Here is a 20,249-nt window from a genome sequence, read left to right as displayed (position 1 = left end):
TGGATAATCGTGCTTGAGATATGTGTACTTCTTAATATCTTTATTTTTTATCTTTGTTAAAGGTAAGTGTGGTTATGGGTGGAGTTAAATCATGCTAATAAATTCCTTGTCCTGTCATTTGAGGTTGAATAATCCTAAGAGGAGAGTATCTAACACCACGAGTTTTAGGTCCTTAAAAATTTTTAAAATTTTATCCTCGTTGTCCTGACTACGAATCCGTTGATGAGTCATACGGTGTCTTGATGAGTCATTGGACCAAATTAGTACGTATGTGGCTAAATTCTACTCTGAGTACGAGTGGCTCATAATGATTTGTAAGGACTCATTATGAGTCGTTGGCTGCAAACCGTAGGGTTTTCATTATATACCCCAAATGGTTGTTGGGTTGACTACGATTGGACCCTACGAGTCATAGGGTCCAATTATTAGTCATATTAGTTGAGTCATAGGGTCAACAGATTATGAGTACCTTGGAGAATTTCTTGGCTAAGACTTGTGTTGACGAGTCATTATGAGTCTACACGAGTCGTATAGTGACCCGTAGTCACTGACGACTAAATTTTAGTTTTTAAATTGAGGGAACTTTAGACAATTTCCTTCTCACCCAATTAAAACTCCATATTCATAAAGTAGTTAAGAGGGGTTATTTCCCATTCATAATGTAATCAAATAATTTTAAATCTCTCTCAAGTCTCTCAAGCAGCCATACTTAGGCTTTCCGAGAAGTAGGACATCCAAGGGCTCAAGGGTTGAATTCTTTTCATGAAACTTAGTATTTCAGGTAGGTTACTCTTCCCTTATTATTAATTTACCTAAAGCATAATTTTTAAAGTGTTATTCATATGGTATTGAGGCTGGTTTTGAAAACATGGGTTGAGGATTTTGAATAACTATTATTTATGTGATGTTTCATGTTTGTCCCTGCATGGATTATATTTATATGGTGGTTTTAGAATCAATTTGATGCATAGGAATGGTGAATGAACTAGGGATTGTGATTTTCCAAACTTGTGACTTTTGAAGTGGTTATGTCCACAACCGCTATTGTGGAATTGGTTTTGAATAAGAAAAGTATGTACATTGAACTTCTTTTGAACTATTGCATAATGTAAATATTAATGTACAATTGAACCAACGGTAATGTACAATTGACCAAAGGGGGTTGTGATTTCCCTCAAGTGATGGTAATTGGCTTGGCATGTTGATGTTACTTTGCAAGTGTAGTTGGTATGACAATACCAATAATGTATGCCAAAATGTATATCATGTTTCAATAAATAATAATGTATGTACTAGTTGTTTTAGTTTGGCTTTAATGAGGGTTGTGTAGCTGAGTCATGAAAGTGGAGATCTTGAAGGACCAATACTAGAAACCATGATTGTCGATGCTGAGGTCTAAATAATAGGGTGGCTTGGGTCCCCCTTATTATTATCATATGATTGGGAAGTTTGAGTCCCCCACATTGTATTACATGATTTGGTGCTTGTGTTACCTTGATATGCCGGGAGGTTCGAGTCCCCTATAGTTCATATGTATACCCTCTGGTTCATTTGACCATATACACTGGGGCCTTACCAGCTTAGGAAGAACTGGGCCCATATAGCCCGTGGGTACCTTTGTATGTTATGAAAGTTGGGCTACACAATCCAGGCTAAGGTGTTAAAGTGCATATTAAGTTATGTCCCCTATCCCAACATATGATATATATATATATATATGTATGTCTAGACATATGGTTATGTACATTGTATTTTGACTGGTTTTGAATTGATATTCATGGCATTATTTTGTCCCCTAACCTTGAGTTATATGATAGTGCTCCAACTTCTAACCGTCTTCGAATGTTGTATCACCACGCAATGTAGGTACTGGATATACCTCTACTTTTCCAGCACAGATTTTAGTGGGTCGGCTCGATTCTTTGGATCATTTTGGTGAAGTGGTGAGCTTTCATTCTCTGGAAGACTTAGACATCGTATCAGTTATTATCATAGATTAGAATTGAGAGTTTCATTATCATTAACATTATCATTGTTATTGTCATCTGTCAGAGTCGAGGGCTTGTCCCGACCAAGACTAGTTTTTGGTTCTTTTGTTAGAAGGCTTGGTTGGATTACTATGGACTTAGGTAATGTTGGTCGATTGTTTGGCCAGTTACTGGTCATCAGTTATAGATGTGTTTTGAATTTTCGTAAGCTTGTCGCATGTTATTTTGTTATATGTTCGGAATCCATCCGACATTGGGGATGTTTTGTTTGGTTTGGTTAGGTGTAGTGTGTGATCTCCGGTCTACGTGGAACTTGAGATACCCGTCACGGCCAAGCCCTGATTTGGGTTGTGATAATTGTGAATGAGGCTTTCCAAGTAGCGGCTATAATAGAAAAATTGCCACCTTTGTGGAAGGATTTTAGAAACTACTTGAAACATAAAAAAAAGGAGATACCAGTCGAAGACATCATTGTGAAATTACATATTGAGAAAGATAACAAAGTTGCTGAGAAAAAGTCGAAAGAGAATTCTTCAATTAGTGGATCTAACATTGTGGAGGATGACCCTAATTACTCAAAGACATGGAAGAAAGCTTCTAGACAACAAAACAATTTTCCAAAGAGGAAATTCAAAGGAAAGTACTTTAATTGTCGAAAGGTTGGCCACAAGTCCGTAAATTGTCGAGCCCCTAAGAAAGGACTTAAGAAAGATCAAACCAACATAACTGAATCCAAAAATGAAATGGATGATCTATGTGTCATGCTTTAATAATGCAACTTGGTGGGTAATCCTAGAGATTGGTGGATAGATTCTGGTGCTACCCTCCATGTCTGCTCCAGCAAATAGTTGTTTGTTTCATACGCTCTGGCTCAAGATAAGGAGAAGATTTATATGACAAACTCCATAAAACAAAGGTTAAATATACAGGAAAAATCTACTTGAAATTGGCCTCAGGAAAAGTGTTGACTCTCAACAACGTCCTTTATGTATCAGTGATAATGCTTAACTTACACATCAAATTAAGCACAAGGCAGTCTTTGTCAATCTATTTACCCAACTTTGAGCGAGGTCAAATCCACAAGGAACAATGTGAGTGGTGATAGAGTAAGTTCAAAATAAAAGGTACTTTTTAAATTCAACTATGGCATATAAAATGATTGGGTGCTTTAGAATGTTTTCAAAAGTATAACAATTCTTGGGCTTCTAAAAGACTAACTTGAGGCTATGAATAATTAGAGCGTAATCAATTAGGAATGGATCTAGGGGTTATGCTATTCTAGGAGTGAATTTATTCATGGGTAATTAAGAATTTATCCAAATTTAACTCAGAATCGTGGGTAGGCTAGATTTAAGGTATTAGTGTTAGTCTTTCAACAAACCACTAAATTTTGATCATGGATTCTTTCGAACACCTCATGAGCGTGACATAATCATCAATCCAATACATCAACTTAAAATACTTATTTCTAAGATGATGCCTATCAAGCTAGCTAAATCACATAACATCCTTATTTCTAAGATAATGCTAAGGACATAACTAGTATCAAATAGTTTTTCACTATTACTCATCAACCACATCGCTCTTTCAAGGATGATGTGGGATCCAAGTCAATTTGGGATTTTCACCCACAAATGTCATTCAATTTGGGGTTTTCACCCACAAATCTCATTTCGACTATGGAGTAATAGCAAAACCCAAAACAAATAGCTAATTATGTAGATACATAAACAACACCCATGCATACATCACAACCTATCCAAGCATAATCCCAAGAGGAAGAACTAGCAACTCATAAAGATAATAAAAAAAATATACAAATATCTCCATCAAATTGATTCATGAAATGTAAAGATAATGCCAAACCACACTTTAAATTCCAATAAATCTTCAATGAAATTTGTCAATTCTTCACTTAAGAGTAACTCTAATGTCTTCTTAACTCAAATTTAATACAAATTTTGCTCCAAGATCCAAGTGACGAGATAAAAATTAAAGATGAAAAGTGTGAAAAAGAGAAGATGAAAATCTCCTTTTGTGAAAGGGTTTTAACCCCTAAAGATTTAGGAATCAGCTCTGTGAAATTACATTCTTGCCTCTAATCTTTTTTGGCCCTATAGATATCGCACTATTTTGGATCGAGATCGTACTTTCGTAATTGCGTAACTCTGGTCGCGATCGCCATTGCTGACCCTGGTTGATCGACCTCAATTGTGATCTTTGGTCTGCGATTGTGGTAACTGAGGTCTGCCTGATCTCCAGTTCTTTCTCCTTTTTGTCCATTTTCCTTTCCTTTTAGCTTGATTTAGACTCATTTTCATCGTAGGACTTGGAAAACCATAAAAACTTAAAATTAACGCACTTCAATGTAAAATTAGCCTCATTTATACAATTAAATCAGAGTAGTGTGCATGAATTTGGGTATCAATGAGTGGTAAATTTTCCACGCAGCAACACCCCCAACTTAAATCTTTGTTTTTCCTCTATCAATACTACTTCTCTTTGAATGAGACTAGTCACTTATATGCTTACTAATTCAACAAAATCATCACAATGATTTTGTACTCGATTAGCACCACCAAGTAGGCCTCAAGCATGGGAAAAACCATCCGCACAACTCCCCTCAAAATCAAACACAATTTTAAGGATGCAAAAGACTTTTAATAATAACCAAGCAATAACCACTATCTCTTTAAAAATGACTCTCCATCGATAGTGACTCAACTATACTCCTTTGCCTCATTTTTGGAAGATGACAATTTTACCTGCCTCAATTAGACTGCATTCCTCCTCATGAAAAGAAATACCACACACCAAATTATCTATCATGCAACAAGGGATTTAAGTGTAAACTCTCACTCTCACAAAGAATCTCTCCATGCGAACAATTTTCATACCATATGCTTTCCCTTATTTTCAATCCTACTACTATGAATACACTTGATTCAAGATCTTAAAGGACTTTTCAAGCTTGTAAATAAAGTGACTACACCCTCCTTGAACATCTACATCACACTGTTCAATCAAACTTTGGACTATGGGCCATTTCATTTGTTTCTAACTTCACACATGCCTACTTTCACTACCTTGACTCACCCATTTCTTTGAAAGTATTTATTCTCAAGTATTTATTTTGTGCAATCTATGTTATTCCTTCTTTTTATGATTCTTTTCTTTTTTCACTTTTTCACTTTTTTTTTCTTTGCTTAGCATCATAGGCATCCACTTACATTATCATGGCTCAAGGTCATCTCTTCCAAACTTATCATCCCCAACTTAGGCATTTGGCCTCAATTTTCATTTTCCAAGTTCAAGGAGGGTGGGGTTCAAAAGAGGAAAAAACTTTGAATAGTTCAAGGCTTGTAATATGGGTGCCAAAGAAAGGCTTGAAAGCTCAAAATGGGTAACTAAGGATACTATTCTATATATGGGTAGGATCTTTAGGATAAAGCGTGCATTCATGTTCACAAAAAAGGTCTAAAATCATTTCACCAACCAAGCATAATCAAAAGTATCTTTGAGAGACTAATGGGCAAGTTCTAGATAATACAAGTATGTATGAGAGTTACACAATTACGCTCACCGCATATGGCATGCAAACTTTTGAAGAAGGTTCAATTTCATTTCCTACTAAAGGAAACAAGGGAGTATTTACCATATACTACAAACTAAAGACTTTGGATTCACAAGAAGAGGTTAAAGAATTATTACACAATTATTCCCTTCCATGCCTTTGATTTTCATAAAAAATTTTAGAAGGGAGATGAGGGGCTGTGTTTTTTGCATTTCACCAAAAAATATGGCTATCGTTAGCACCATGGGAATAAAACTTGTCCTATTAGTCTCTCAAAGCTACTTGTGATTATGCTTGGTTGGTGAATATCAATAATCCCAAATCTATAATTATAATACCCCAAAAGTTCAGACATTTTTAGGATCATGCTTCGAACTTATGAGTAATGAATTTTAGTGCTTTGGTAGTTCTATTTTTAAGTTTGATGCATATTAAGGCCTCAAAAGTTTTCTAGCTAATTAATGAATCAAAATATTTCTTTACTGATTGAATTCTTGAGAAGGATATTGGTATAGTCAGCTTCAAACGATCATATCTCTTATTATGCTATAACGGCCTATCACCAATGTCGTCAGCCCTAGGCAGATTTTCATCCCCAGTGATGATATTTTGTGATAAGCCATCACACCCATGATGGTCTATCACCAATGTCGTCAACCTTAACCAGAAAATCAAGATTTTACCCTTTTATGACAACAATTCGTGACGGCTTATCACCAGCTTGATGACTTGTCATGAATGTCGTCAGCTATTTTTCCCAGAAATTGAGGGACATTTTAGTAAGGGTATTTTGGTCTTTTTCCTTCACTTTCCATGACTTATAACCCTCAAGGAGCATATTATCTTCCATTCTCTTTAATTAAACATCTCATAAAGCTCTCTCATACACTCTCAACCACAAGATTAGGGTGTCTTCTCAAAATCATCTCCTCTAGAACAAGCCTAAGGAATTCTTTAAGAACCTTCAGAAACAATAGATCTCTTTTAAGATTCAATCACAAAGGTATGTGTAGTGTTCATCCATGGGTCCCTTTCATCCATGAAGCTCAAGAATCATGTTTTAAATTATAAATTGTGATTTCCTTGTCGTGTTATGACTATATTCATGTTGATGATTATTGTTTGGATTCAAGGTTGTATCTTGATGTTTTTTCATCAAGCATATGAATAGGTTCGTTGAAACCCATAAATTTTAGATGGATTAAGATGGTCGAATTGATAAATATACCTATGCCTTAAAAGAGAGCATGCAAGGTGTTTGATAAAATGCCTAAGGAACTAGAAATCATGCAATATAGCTAAATTGTGACTAAGTGAAGGATTCATGATATACCCCTATGTTCCAATGAATTTCATGTTGATAGTGTGCCTCGTAAATGTTGTTGGATTTTTCATGAACTAGCCTTTCATGTTGATAGTGTGCCTCGTAAATCATGCAATATAGCTATGTCATGTTTCATGATATCCGAAATCAAGCCATGATTCAATAGAAATCAGTCAGTCATGTGACTCATGAAAACCTTATGATCTCAATCAGTTATCAAATATGAGTAGTATTCCATCAGTCAATAGAAATTTAGTAAGTTTAGTTCACGTACAATCAGTTAAATCATGTTCAGTTTCTTCAAATTAGAGTAGGAGTTAGCACCGAGTGAACCCAAGGATGGGAACTCACCTATTATATGAGGGTGTGATTCTTAGCAATCATCCTTGCATTTTAGAACTATGTAGCCAGCATAGGTTGGACATCACAGCCTGTTGTATGAGGGTAGATGAGGTTTCTTAACCTGTTATATGAGGGTTCCCACCATTCTCACTAGAGTTACCTGTTATATGAGGGTTGCTCACACGTTGTCCTTACTAGTGGCTCGGTATTGATACCCTTCCAATCAGGGTAGAGATTGGACCCCAGCTTATCTATAATGGCACATATGGGGCATATCGGTTAAACAACTACCTCCCACAATTTCAGCATCAATCTTAGTAAAAGAACTCAGATAGTTATTCATATTTCAGTATATCAGGATTGTTAGATATAGTCAATTTAATTATAGTATGGAACTTAGACAGTTCCATCAAATTCAGGAATGTCAAATACAATCACCCATGTTATCAGAACTACAGTATCATTCATGATTAGTTATTAGTAAACCATATATTAGTGTACAGATTTAGTTATCATGCATTCACGATCTTAGTTACTATACATGCATGTTTGAACTCTAACGTTCATACAGTCAGTCAATAAGCATTGCTCATGCATGTAAACCCTTTTGTATTTATCCTACCTCACTCGTATACTCAGTACATCCCCACGTACTGACACATTTGTGCTATGATGCTTTTTTTATGTTACAACTTAGTTCCAGAGACACGAGCTCCAAATCCGCAGTAGCAGTAGCATTCCAATATACAGAGTTGCAGTGGGTTCTCTTCATTTGAGGATGATATGATTAGATTCATTTATTATCTTAATTAGCTTTCAGTTTTACAAAGTTAGTTGGAGACATGTTCCTTCATCTCCTTATTCAGACAGTACTTAGAGGCTTTCAGAGTTAGTTCAGATTTGTATTCATTTTTTATTTAGATTTAGTTATTTTGGGTATTCGTTACCCCATATGGATGTTATGTTTTGATAGATTATTTATTCAGTTAAACCTTATGGCCTATTGTTTATGTTTTCCACATTATTCATGTATATTATGCAGTGTACAGGTACAGATATCAGTCATAGGTTAGCTTGTGGTCCTTCGGGGTCATAGACACCGTGTAGCATTCTGGTTTAGAAAATTGGGATGTTACAAACTTGGTATCAGAGCCTAAGCTTCAATAGAGTCCTGGAAAGTCTGAAAGACACATCTAGTAGAGTCTTGTACATGTATGTGTTGCATGTCACATTTATGTGCACGAGGCTATGAGATATTTTAGGAACAGTTTCCCATCTTTCAGTATTCATGTCCTGCTAGTGAGCATAATCTCAAGTTAAACTCTCAGCTTAATTTGTTCTTCTCTTATTTTAGAATATGCCTCCAAAGAGAAGAAACCAGCCAGCTCCTCATCCCAAAGGACATGTTTCTCATGCAGAGTTTAGAGCACCATTCACAATACTTGCTCAGTTCGTGGTTGTCCAAAATGAATGGCCACCGGTTATTCTAGCCAATTCAATGGCCAAATCAGCCACGGCTAGGATTTGGGATTTAACCTGGATGAACCCTCCATCTTTCTTTAGGTCTAAGTATGATGAAGACCCTCGGGAATTCATTAACCAAGTCCAGAAGGTCATTGACATCATGGGTGTTACTTCTGTTGAGAGTGCTGAGGTAGATGCATACCAGTTGCAAGATGTGGTTCATACTTGGTACAAATAGTAGAAGTCTGAGAGGGTAGAGGATGCAGGTCCTATTGAGTGGGAGGAATTTGTCACGGCCTTCTTAGACAGATTCTTTCCCCAAGTGCTGAGGGAGGCCAAATTTCTTGAGTTCATCAACCTCAGATAGGGAAATATAATGGTTAAGGAGTATTCTCTCAGATTTAATCACTTAGCTAGATATGCCCCTCATGTGGTTGCAGACACCAGGGCTAAGATGAGCAAGTTCGTGTCAGGGGTGAATGATAGCGTGGTAAATAAGTGTACGTCTGGGATGCTGAACAGTGATATGACTTTATCCAGACTCATGACCCATGCTCAGCAAATAGAGGAGCAGAAGGTTTGAACTAGGGACAGCCAGAACAAGAGAGAAAGATTAGGAAATTTTAATTTTCTCAACCCAAAGCAGAGGAAGGAAATCGTTCACATTTTTGTCCTAAATTAGCAATTCTATCCCCTTTCTTCGCCTCTGCCCCAGTGCCAAAATTTAGAGACGGCAACAAAGATAGAGCACCAGGCTCTAAATCTAAAGGCAGTGTTACAAGTTCCCGTATTTATCCTCAGTGTCAGACTTGTGGTAAGCACCATCAGGATATGTGTAGAGAGGGTAGTGGAATTTGTTTCGATTGTGGCAAGCTAGGCCACAGAGCTAGAGACTTTCCTTAGCCAGGTCCTCAGGGTCAGCAGAATCATTCCATAACTCAGTTTAATTACCCAAACCAGTAGGGTGCCACTTCCGGTGCTACTAGTGGGCAACGACAAAACAGACTCTATGCTCTTCAGACTCGACAGGATCAGGATAATTCTCCTGATGTTATTACTGGTGCGTTACAGATTTTCCATGTTCATGTTTATGCTTTGATGGACCCAGGTGCATCCTTATCTTTTGTTACTCCATACATAGCAGGCGATTTCAGAATCAGTCCCAAAATTTTAGCAGAGCCCTTTTTAGTCTCTACCCTAGTGGGTAAAACCATTATAGCTTGGCAGGTATATAGGAACTATCCGGTTATGATATTTTAGATATCCACGTTAGCAGATTTAGTTGAATTAGAGAGAACTGATTTTGACTCAGCATGGATTGGCTTCATTCCTTCTATTCCACAGTCGACTGCAGAAATAGGATAGTTCAGTTTTAGTTCCTAAATGAACCCATCTTAGAGTGGAGGGGTAGTACTTCATCATTCAGGGGTCAGCTTGTTTCCTACCTTTGAGTAACAAAAATAATTTCTAAGGGATGTGGGTATTATATCGTGCATGATAAGGATTCCAGTTCTGAATCTCGTAGCTTGGAATCAGTCCCAGTAGTTAATGAATATTCAGATATCTTTCCTGAAGATCTTCTAGGCATTCCTCCCGAAAGGGAAATAGACTTCTGCTATAAGACACTCAGCCTATTTCTATTCCATCATACAGAATGGAACCAGCAGAACTCAAAAAACTAAAAGATCAGTTGAACGATCTCTTAGATAAGGAATTCATCAGGCCCAATGTATCCTCATGGGGTGCACCAGTCTTATTCATGCACAAGAAAGATGGTTCTCTCAAGATATATATTGATTACCGTCAGCTCAACAAAGTTACAGTAAAGAAAAAGTATCCACTTCCTAGAATAGATGACTTGTTTGACCAACTTTAGGGTGACAGTTATTTCTCTAAGATAAAGCTTAAATCAGGCTATCATCAGCTCAAAGTTAGAGAATGTGACATCTCAAAGATAGCTTTCCGTACTCGGTATGGTCACTTCGAATTTCTAGTCATGTCCTTTGGTCTTACTAATGCTCCAGCCTCTTTCATGGACTTGATGAACCGTATGTTCAAGAAGTACTTAGACATGTTTGTCATAGTTTTCATAAATGATATCCTGGTCTATTTCTGCATAGAGCGTGATCATTCAGACCATCTCAGAATTATTCTTTAGACTCTCATAGATCACCTGTTATTCACCAAGTTCAATAAGTTTGAGTTTTGGCTAAGATAAGCAGCATTCCTTGGCCATACTTTTTCCAGTGATGGAATTAGGGTAGATCCTCCAAAAACTGAAGCGGTAAGAAACTAGCCTCGCCTCATATCTCCATCAGATATCAGGAGTTTCTTGGGTTTGGCTATCTATTACAGATAGTTTGTTAAGGGATTTTCTTCTATTGAACCCCTTATGTCCAGATTGACTCAAAAAAAGGTTAAGTTTCAGTGGTCAGATTCTTACGAGAAGAGTTTTCAGGAATTAAAGACTCAACTCACCTCAGCTCCAGTTCTATCTCTTTCAGATAGTTCAGACGGTTTCGTAGTGTATTGTGATACATTCAGAGTGGGTATATGTTGTGTCCTCATACAGAATGGTAAGGTCATATCCTACGTCTCCACATAGTTAAAGCCCCATGAGAAGAATTATCCTACTCATAATCTTGAGTTAGCAGTTGTAGTATTTTCCTTAAAGATTTAGAGGCATTATCTATACGAAGTTCATGTAGATGTCTTCACAGATCATAAGAGTCTCCAGTATGTTTTTTCTAAAAAGGATCTTAATCTTTGTCAGAGAAGGTGGTTAGAGATCTTGAAGGATTATGACATGAGTGTCCTTTACCAACCGGGCAAGGCCAACATTGTGGCCGACTCTCTCATTAGACTCTTCATGGGTTGTATTTCTCACATTGACGATAGCAAGAAGAAGATAGCTCAAGAGATCCATCAATTTACCAGACTAGGCATTCACTTAGTTGACTCTTTAGAGGGTGGTGTATGTGTTCAGAGTAGTTCAGAGTTATTTCTAGTTTCTGAGGTAAAAGAGAAGCAAGAAAGGGATCCTAGCCTTATCAAGCTAAAAGAGTCAGTTCAGAATCAAAAAGTAGAGGTTTTCTCCCAAGGGGGAGATGGTATTCTTCATTGTCAAGGTCGCCTGTGTGTTCCAGGTGTAGATGACTTGATGCAGCAAATTCTTGCAGAAGCGCATGGTGCACGATACTTTATTCATCCAGGGCCCACTAAGATGTACCGCGACTTATGTGCCGAGGATTACGCCAAACTCTATATCAAGGAGTTAGTCAGATTACACAGTGTTTTATTATCTATCATCTCAGACAGAAGTACCCAGTTCACCTCTCACTTCTGGAAAGCGTTCCAAAAAAGTCTTGGTACCCAAGTCCATCTTAGTAGAGTGTTTTATCCTCAGACAGATGGTCAAGCAGAAAGGACCATTCAGACTCTTGAAGATATGCTAAGGGCGTGTGTAGTTGATTTCAAGGGAATTGGGATGACCACTTTTCTTTTATTGAGTTTACGTACAATAATAGCTATCATTCCAGTATTTAAATGGCTCTATTTGAAGCTCTCTATGGTAGGATATGTAGATCTCTAATTGGTTGGTTCAAAGTTAGTGAGGCCTCATTCATAGGTCCTAACTTGGTATTCGATGACTTAGAGAAGGTTCAGTTGATCAGAGAGAGACTCCGGGCTGCTCCGAGCCAACAGAAGTCTTATGCAAATGTTTGTAGAAAGGATCTCAAATTTAAGGTCTATGATTATGTCTATCTTAAGATCTCGCTCATGAAAGCAGTGAAGAGGTTCGGCAAGAAAGGGAAACTCAGTCCCTGATATATCAGTCCCTTTGGGATTCTCAGTCGCTTCGGCAAGGTAGCTTATGCCTTCAGATTTAGCCTCAGTTCATCCAGTCTTCCATGTCTCTGTACTCAAGAAGTGCATAGGTGACCCAGCAGTCGTAGTCCTTATTCAAAGCATTGACATTCAAAACAGCCTCTCTTATGAAGAGATTCCAGTTGAAATCTTAGACTATCAGTATTTTCATTTGAGGAACAAAGAAGTCTCTCTAGTAAAGGTTCTTTGGAGAAATCAGTCTCATGAGGGAGATACTTGGGAAGCAGAAGTAGATATACGTACGAAGTATCCTCACCTCTTCTCCGCCAATTCGGATCAAGCTCAAGGTAATAGTTCTCCTTAAGCTTATTCAGTTTTATGTTCATGTTCCCATCATAAAAATTTGTACCTATTACCATTGCATACTCATTCATGAGTTCATGTATCAGTTCAGTTATAAGATCATGCATCAGCTATGCATTCTCATCTTGAGAAACTCAGTTTATCAGATTACTCAGTTATGCATTTATGTATCAGTTATCCATGCATCAGATATGCATAAGTTTAGTATATTTATCATGTCAGTCATAATATTAGATTTTAGTTATTCATGTTCAGTTTGTCTTTTATCCCCTCTCAGTTGATTCTTATTCGAGGACGAATATTCCCAGGGGTGAGATATTGTAATACCCCAAAAGTTTAGACATTTTTAGGATCATGCTTTGAACTCATGAGTAATAAATTTTAGTGCTTTGGTAGTGCTATGGTCAAGGTTAATTCATATTAAGGCCTCAAAATTGTCCTAGCTAATAGACGAATTAAAACATTTCCTTACCGACTGAATTCTTGAGAAGGATATTGGTATAGTCACCTTCAAACGAGCATATCTCTTGTTATACTATGAATCTCTGAGCTCATTACCCACCAACAGATACATAATTTAATTATATTTCCAACTATATCAATTTCTCCTAAATCCGATACTGGAGCAAGGAGTTATGCCCATTTTACTCCAGCATGTCAGGCTGGGAAACTAAGTGACGACATTCATGATAAGTTGTCACGCCCGTGATGGCCTATCACCAATGTCGTCATCCCTGGGTAGATTTTCACCCTCAGTGATGACATTTTATGATAAGCCATCATGCCCGTGATGGCCTATCACCAATGCCATCAACCTTAACCAAAAAATCAATATTTTACCCTTTTATGACGACAATTCATGATGGCTTATCACCAACTTGACGACTTATTACGAATGTCGTCAGCTATTTTTCCCAGCAATTGAGGGACATTTTAGTAAGGGTATTTTGGTCTTTTACCTTCACTTTCCATGACTTATAACCCTCAAGGAGCATATTATCTTCCATTCTCTTTAGTTAAACATCTCAAAAAGCTCCCTCATACACTCTCAACCACAAGATTAGGGTTTCCTCTTAAGATCATCTCCTCAAGATAAAGCCTAAGGAATTCTTCAAGAACCTTCAAAAACATTAGCTCTCTTTCAAGATTCAATCACAAAGGTATGCGTAGTGTTTATCTATGGGTCCCTTTCAGCCATGGATCTCAAGAATCATGTTTTAAATTATAAATTATGATTTCCTTGTCGTGTTATAACTATATTCATGTTGATTTGTTTTTTGAATTCAAGGTTGTATCTTGATGTCTTTTCATGAAGCATGTGAATAGGTTAGTTGAAACCTATAAATTTAGGATGGATTAAGATGGTCGAATTGATAAACATACCTATGCCTTAAAAGAGTGCATGCAAGGTGTTTGATAAAATGCCTAAGGAACTATAAATCATGCAATATAGCTAAATTGTGACTAAGTGAAGGATTCATGATATGCCCCTATGTTCCAATGACTTTATGTTGATAGTATGCCTCATAAATGTTGTTGGATTTTTCATGAACTAGCCTTATGAGATTATGCTATGCTTACTTGCAAATCCTACTTATGTACAAGATGTATGAAAATCATGTACTTCATGAAATTCCCCAAGTTATGATATTATGAATTGGGAACTCCAATTTTGTGATCAAGTCAGTTATGTGTTTGTCAGTTTCCTTCTATCGAGTACTGGGGGTATTCATACCCAAAAAATATTGTTGTATGCCTAGAGCAATGTCATGTTTCAAGATATCAAAATCAAGCCATGATTTAATAGAAATCAGTCAGTGATATGACTCAGAAAACCTCATGATCTCAGTTAGTTATCAGATATCAGTAGTATTCCATCAGTCAACGAAAATTCAGTAAGTTCAGTTCACTTACAGTTAGTTAAATCATGTTCAGTCTCTTCAAATTAGAGTAGGAGTTAGCACGGAGTAAACCCAAGGATGGGAACTCACCCGTTATATAAGGGTGTAATTCTTAGCAGTCATACTTGTGCTCCAGAACTATGTAGCCAGCATAGGTTGAGACATCACAGCCTATTATATAAGGGTAGATGAGGTGTCTTAACCTATTATATGAGGTTTCCTACCTTTCTCACTAGAGTTACCTATTATATGAGGGCTGCTCACACGTTGTCCTTACCAGTGGCTCGGTATTGACACCCTTCCATTTAGAGAAGAGATTGGACCACAGCTTAGCCATAATGGCACATATGGGGCATGTCAGTTAAACAACTACCTCCCACAGTTTCAGCATCAGTCTCAGTAAAAGAACTCAAATAGTTCTTCATATTTTAGTATATCAGGACTGTCAAATACAGTTAATTTAATTACAGTACGGAACTCAGATACTTTTATCAGATTCAGGACTGTCAGATATAGTCACCCATGTTACCAAAACTACAGTATCAGTTATGATTAGTTATCATTAAACCATGTATTAGCGTACAGATTTAGCTATCATGCATTCACGATGTCAGTTACTATGCATGCATGTTTGCACTCTCACGTTCATATCAGTCAGCCAGTTAGCATTTGTCATGCATGTAAACCCTTTTACATTTATCCTACCTCACTCATGTACTCAGTACATGCCCAGGTACTGATGCATTTGTGTTATGGTGCTTTCTTTTCATGTTAGACCATAGGTCCAGAGACTTGAGCTCCAGATTTTCAATAGCAGTAGCATTCCAATATACAGAGTTGCAGTGAGTCATCTTCATTCGAGGATGATATGATTTGATTCATTTGTTATCTCAGTTAGCTTTTAGTTTTACGGAGTTAGTTGGAGACATGTTTCTTCATCTCCTTATTCAGACAGTACTTAGAGCTTATCAGATTTAGTTCAGATTTGTATTTAGTTTTGATTTAGATTCAGTTTTTTTGGGTATTCGTTACCCTACATGGATGTTATGTTGTGATAGATTCTTTATTCAGTTGAACCTTATGGCCTATTGTTCATGTTTTTCACATTCTTTATGTATATTATGCAGTGTATAGGTACAGATATCAATAATGGTTTAGGTTGTGGTCCTTCGGGGTCATAGGCACCGTGTAGCATTTCGGTTCAGAAATTCAGGGCGTTACAATAATGTCATGGGTACTTCAACTTCCCTTGCATCTATGGCTCAAAATCCAAACATACAACCATTTTTCCCTAAGAATGTCGTCACTCAATCTATCATAGGTAAAGAATCTTCCAACATCTTTATTAAAAAAAAGGATTAAAAAATAAAAAGTTAAAATGCAACAATCAATTCACAAAGTTTCTATATTTGGTGTGAACTAGATTCTCATATTCCTAACCAAGTGTGAATTAGGAAAACACAGGCACACACCCTCAACTTAAAGTCTTGTGATTCCCTCATTGCATATCATAAAAGCATAAGAAAGGTAAAAAGGTCTCCCTTAAGCTGCAACATGAATTGATTTTTTATGCATAACCGTGATTACGATCCGGTACCTAAGTCTAATTTTCCCTATTTTTCTGCATTGCTGCCAACCTCCCACCTCAATTTTTCCCATAGGTTTTTAATTCCAATATGTCCAACACCCACAAATCGTCAAAACTAATTATGTAACTGAAGGGTTGCCTCCCATCAAGTGCCTTACTTAGAGTTGTGACACGACATCTTTTGACCACCATTTATGACTCTACTTAGAAGATTTGAATCTTTAGCCCAGTTTTTTATCAATACATCTTCGAGGCACTTGGGGTTAAAGGTGATGGTACAACGATACTACTTCTCACCACTTTGAAGACTTGAACCTCTTACCCAACTTCACATCAAACTTTTGAGTAGGCTCATTGGGTATTGGTGGGAACATCAATTGACCACTTGTTAAAATTGGATTTTGAACTTCTTGGCCTTCAAGTGAGGGACGTTATTTTACCCTATTGAAATGACAAACTCTAAAATATAAGGATTTTGTACCTTATCTCCAAAATTCATCATTTGCTTTAGTGGTTCAACTTTCATCAAATCCATCAAGCATAACATTGAAAAGTGGTTGGAATGAGGTCGTCTTCCCAATTTCGGAGTCGTATTCTTCTTGAAATTCTCACCTCGAAATGAACTAGAGTTTTTACAATGGATTTTCTTGGATTTTTCTTTTGACTCTAGTACCATTTTTTCAATTCTGGTATTCTTCATTAGTTTTGGTTCAGTTGGTTGGTAATCACCAAGGATTCTTCAACATCATGCTCACACATTTTTTGATCATCCATATGGCTTGATATCTCTTCTTTATCAATCTCATTTTGAAGACTGGACATATTCATGGTACTTGAAAGATCGGTCCCCTCACCCACTTTTTCTTTATTTTCACTTTTATTTCTAAATACCACTATGAATTGATGCAAGAGATCCATGTTCTCCCTCATTGTAGTCACCCGGTCCAAGATAGTTAGAAAATTACATCAACACCATTGTGTCCGGCACGTTGTTCTTTCTATAATACATCATGGGACTTACCAAACTCATTAGAAAAACTAGTATTTTTGTTAGCATAATTAGAGAAGGGGCATTTGGACAATAACTCCAATGTCCATCTTGACCACTACATAAAGAACAATCATACTCCTAATAGGATAAAGATGGTGTACACACCTCTTTACGGGGATCATATTTACAATTTTTCGTTAAGTAGGTCCACCACAATATGGACATGGATCATCAAGATAAGATTTGCAACCATCAAACTCATATTCATTCCAAGATGCCATAGTAACAAGCAAACAAAAATAAAAATCTACCTAACATTAGAAATAAAAGAAAATCACAAACAAATAATTACAAGTTTGAATCCAAGAAAGTAAGCTAAAATTCCAAACCTACTCAATGCGCCAAATTGTTCCCAGGCAACGGTGCCATTTTTTATAATGCTCAACTTACACGTCAAATTATGTGCAAGGTGGTCATTGTCAATATAGTTACCCAACTTTGGTTCAGGGTCAAATCCACGAGGAACAATGTAAGTGGTGATCAAATAAGTTCGAAATAAAAGTTACTTGCTAAATTCAAATATGGGATATAAATGTTTGGGGGTTTTAGAATGTTTTCAAAAGTACAACAATTCTTGGAATTCTATAAGACTAACTTGAGGTTAAGAATAGTTAAAGTGTAATCAATTAGGAATGGATTTTGGGATTATGATATTCTAGGTGTGAAAATATACATGGGTAATTGAGAATTTATCCAAATTTAACTAGGAACCGTGGGTAGGCTAGATTTAAGGTATTAGTGTTAGTCTTTCAATAAAACACTAAATTTGACTTATAGATTCTTTCAAACACCTCACGAGCATGACATAATCATCAATCCAATACCTCAGCTTAGCATTCCTATTTCTAGGATGATGCCCATCAAGCTAGCTAAATCACATAACATCCTTATTTCAAGGATAATGCTAAGAAAAGAACTAGTATCAAATATTTGTTCGCAGTTACTCATCACCCACATCCCTCTTTCAAGTATGATGTGGGATCCAAGTTAATTTGGGTTTTTCACCCACAAATGTCATTCAATTTGGGGTTTTCACCCATAAATATCATTTTAACTATGGAGTAATAGCAAAACCCACAACAAATAGCTAATTAGATAGGTACATAAACAACATCCATGCATACATCACAACCTATCCAAGCATAACCCCTAGAGAAAGAAATAGCAACTCATAAAGATAATAAATAAAAATATACCAAAATCTCCACCAAATTGATTCATGAAAGATAAAGAGAATGTCAAAACCACACTTTAAATTCCAATAAATCTTCAATTAAATTTTTCAATTCTTCACTTAGGAGTTACTCTAATGTCTTCTTAGCTCAAATTTAGTACAAATTTTGCTCCAAACTCCAACTGATAGGATAGAAATTAAAGATGAAAAGTGTAAAAAAGATAAGATGAAAATCTCTTCTTGTGAAAGGGTTTTAACCCCTTGAGATTTGGGACTCATCTCTGTGAAATTACATTCTTTCCCCGAAACTTTTTCCACGCTATAGTGATCGCGCTATTTTGGATTGAGATCGTGCTTTCGCGATTGCGTGAATCTGGTCGCGATCTCTATTACTGAACCTGGTTGATCAACCTTGATCGTGATATTTGGTCTGTAGTCACGGTAACTGAGGTCTACTTGATCTCCAGTTCTTGCTCCTTTTTGTCCATTTTTCTTTTATTTCAACTTGATTTTAACTCATTTTCATCATTGAACCTGTAAGACCACAAAAACTTAAAAATAATGTATTTCAATGTAGAATTAGCCTTATTTATACAATTAAATCATAGTAATATACAAGAATTTTTGTATCAATGAGTGGTAAATTTTCCACTCATCAACCAGAGTTGAGAAAGAACTTGATTTCTATATCACTTCTGATCAAAAATGGATTCAAATGTGTATTTGTTTCTCATAAGGTTGTAATTACAAAAGGGAAAGTGTATTTAGGAAAAGGCTACCTCATCGAGGGCTTGTTTAAGATGAATCTAATAACCATTGAGATCAATAAAAGTTCTATTTCTTTTTACTTGCTTGAGTCTAATGAATTGTGTCATGAACGATTAGGACATGTCAATTACAAAACTTTGTGAAAACTGATTAACTTAGAAGTTTTGCCAAACTTTGAGTGTAATAAATCCAAGTGTCAAACATGTGTGGAATTAAAGTATGCTAAGCATCTTTATAAGTCTATTGAAAGGAATTCCAATCTCTCAGACTTAATCCACATAGATATTTGTGATATGAAGTCAACACCATCTCATGGTGGGAAAAAAGTATTTTATAACTTTTATTGATGATTCCACTTGGTACTATTATATCTATTTTATAAATAGTAAAGATGAAGCAATAGACATGTTCACCTCAATCAAATGGGATTGCAAAAATAAAAGACCAAACATTAAATCAAATGATAAATGTTTTACTTATAATTTCAGGTTTACTGCAAAACTTATGGGGGAAATCTATCCGTACTGCTAATTGAATACTCAATAGAGCTCCCCATAGTAAAACACTTTCAAACCCATATCAAAAATGGAAAGAAAGAAAACCCAACTTGAAATATTTCAAAGTGTGAGGGTATATAGAGAATTCTAAGTTCTTATGCCTAAAAGGGTAAATATAGGACCTAAGATTGTAGATTGTGCGTTCGTTGGCTATGTTAAAAGCAGTAAAGCATGTAGGCTTTTGGTTCATAAATTTAAATATTTGAATATCAATAAAAATATGGTAATTGAATTAGATAATGCTGAATTTTTTGAACACATCTATCCATATAAAGAAGAACATGAGTGGTCTAGTGGGGGCTCTAAATGACCTCGAGATGAACCAAA

This window comes from Capsicum annuum, chromosome 1 (assembly GCF_002878395.1).
Source record: "Capsicum annuum cultivar UCD-10X-F1 chromosome 1, UCD10Xv1.1, whole genome shotgun sequence".
Classification (NCBI taxonomy): Eukaryota; Viridiplantae; Streptophyta; class Magnoliopsida; order Solanales; family Solanaceae; genus Capsicum; species Capsicum annuum.
Note: the sequence above shows the minus strand (reverse complement) of the source record.